Raw genomic sequence first — 3,063 nt, 5'->3', positions numbered from 1 at the left:
ACTCATTCTGGTATCATACTTGTTTGACTATAGGCCCCTTCCTTACTGTCAGTACCTTGCACACTGTCTTTTCACTGAATTATAGAGAATCAAGCTAAAACATGAAATTGACTTCTAATACCACCGACTGGGAGAAAAGAAGTGGATTGGTTGGATTTGTGGGTAGATTCAAAGATCTCCTTCGCTATCTTGAGGCACTATCCCTCGACTTGTTTGAGTCAGCAAAATGGCTTATTTTTAATACCATTTTTGTGACAAGCACTTAGATACTGAAATTCGTTCTTACTTCATCTTAACTTTTGAGGTCGGGAATGGCTTTTACTACTTCTTTCTCTTTCTCCATGGATTGATCCACTTCTGAATAGAAGAGATTTGACCGAATGAACTTCCTTTATTGAGCAACTCTAATATATAATTTATATAGATACAGAAAGATCTCCTTCTTTCATTTCCTGAGATGAACCCATTGAAAGTTATAAAAGCTAGTTCGAAGTGCCTTCTCATCGATCTTTCTCATTCTCCTACCTTCACGTAAGTACTTAACTAAGCACATCTATCTATGAGAAAGTCTCGATTAGAATGAAAAGTATCCCAGTGCTCCAGTATTGAATGAAAGGAATGAGAAATTAGGGTTTTAGGTGAGGAAGAAAGGCCAATACTAGCCAATTCTAAGTTCCTTTTGACTCAAGAAGGTTTCGCAGGGACATCAATAAAGTACACTTCTGCTTGGCAAGGTATAGAGTGAATTTCGTATTGATGACCCACCTATTCTCGACCTAGCTGAGAAAAGTGGAATCCATCTTTGGCCTGCCTGAAGCGCCTTTGCTACTACTGCTGATGCTGTCGCTACAACTGAGCTAGTTCGTTTGCTTGGAGGGAAGTTTTGATCCTTTGTTTGTTCGAAGAGATAATGAGGATGAATCCAAAAGGTTACTTTCTTACACATATGTACCCAAGAGCAGGTCCAAATGAGAAAAGAATATTCTAAGAAAAAGTGGTACAAGAAAAAAAGTAATCGAATGTGTTGATTTTGGATTTTTTGAATCTATTTCAAAAAAGGAAGGGAAAAAGACAACGGGCCTTCTCTTTGCATTAGAGAGTTGAGTTGGGTAGGCACTATTGAGAATGGAACTAGTGGATATCAACAAAAAGGAAGCATAGGTTTTCCATCAATGTTCTTGAGAAGTGCGGTAGGAGCAATGCCCTCGTAGAGTCAACAGCACAGTTCCAATGCCAGTCGAGTTGGTTAAGCTGGGTTACAGGTCTCATGCTTCAAGTTTAGGCAATCTAGAGACAAGAACGATTTGGTTCCAGAGGTCATGCTTTATCTTTACCAAGTTGAATAAAGTAGTTTGACTGCACATAGGTTTCGCTTTATAGGCGAGTTCAATGCATCCAATCTATTTGTAGCAGTAGGGTTAAGACCCGGATTAGAGATTAGATAGAAGCACCCCCAACCCCTTTCTTTGTCCTTCCTTCAAGGAGGTCTGCTCACTGGAAGGTTAGGTTAATAGAAAATTTCCATCCCACTACAGAATAACCAAAAAGGAAACTAATTGCTTTTCGATGTCTACTCAGCGAAAGACTAGCTCTTATCTTTAACTAGAAGCAAAAGTACCTAAGATGGAGAAAGAAAGATTACTCTATCCTGTGCACCCCTAAGGAATGATGGGACCCTCAGTGATCGGTTTAGCGGCTAAAAAGAAAAAGTGTAAAAAATATCTCTCTTTTCGGCTTCTTTCTTTTGATGACTAAGAGTGGGTCAGGCTAGCATTGACTTATTCAATCTCTTGTGCTTACACAACCTTAGCTTTTCGTTAGTAGTGGATAAGTTTCGCAAGTCAAAGGTTCATAAATTTGCTAGTCATCATGGTACTAAAAAAAAAAAAAGAAATCCTTGAAAGGCAAAGCGAAAGTGCCCCTACAACAGATAAGGGTTGTGTGTACTGCATGCATTCAAAAGATTGGGTACATTGAAGACCATCTTTATGCTAGCAAAAAGCTTTTCCCTCAAACTCTTCCGATCTAGAAGCATAATTAGGGATAAGCGCTTTTCAGTGCATGATTCTATGAAGTGAAATATCACTTTTCCTTTGTTTCGAATTGACATCGAGAGAGACAACATTAGTTGCTAGACAACTAACTCCAAGTTCGATCGAGTCCCAGGGATGTGCCCTGATAGTATAGTTTACCTTTTGAACCTCTAATGCCTTTCGAAAGGAAGGAATGAGTCACTTCCCCCTTTCCTTCACCACTAGCTGGAGCGTGGTCTTCACTGGTCTCAAGGTTGTCAACAAGATAAGACTGATAACATGGCTATGAGCTCTTTCCTTACTTTGACCCCAAGCAGGCACGGTAACAAGACTTTGATGTGGGGTTTAGCATGGTCCTCGAGTACAAGTCTAGGAGAACCAATTTGTCGATGCATTAAGTCGAAGGGCCAAGTTGGCATCCAATAAGTTAGAATAGAGAGCATCCACGAGGGGCCACCCCCAAATGCATAAGAGAGGGTTTAAAAGGACCTCGTAGCCCAGAGCCTGCTAAAAAATATTAGCAGCTTTAATTATAAGTTTCACTTGAGTGGAATGGTTGTTGATGTTCTATTTCTTCTCTTCCTCCTATTGGTGAGTTACCTCTTCCCTTCTTTCCTTTCATTTAGGAAGTAAAAGTCGTTGCCCGAGTGAGTGAGTGAGATTAGTTTACTAATACGAAACTTGGAACTTAACCTGAGAAAGAAGCAACCAAGCCAGTTGCGAACACGTGGAAAGCAAACCCTCATTGGACTGATAGAAAAGCAACTAGCCTTCGGACAACAGATAGACCCAGTACTCAATATACGCAATTCCTCACCTAGAAAAGATGGGATTTTTGCTAATGCAGATTCGTGAAGAAAGAAAAGTCAACCGGCTTACTTTTTTACTCCCAGTCAAACTTTCCTAGATTACTTAATTGGTGTACTGGCTTACTCATACTCGTTACCTATTGAGTAGAAGTATTGAATCCAAGATGGATTCCTCCTTCTGAGGTGCGAAGCCCAAACATGGAAGTTTGTTTCTTGCCCAT

Source organism: Olea europaea, unplaced genomic scaffold (assembly GCF_002742605.1).
Source record: "Olea europaea var. sylvestris unplaced genomic scaffold, O_europaea_v1 scaffold2009, whole genome shotgun sequence".
Classification (NCBI taxonomy): domain Eukaryota; kingdom Viridiplantae; phylum Streptophyta; class Magnoliopsida; order Lamiales; family Oleaceae; genus Olea; species Olea europaea.
This window is presented reverse-complemented; position numbering follows the sequence as displayed.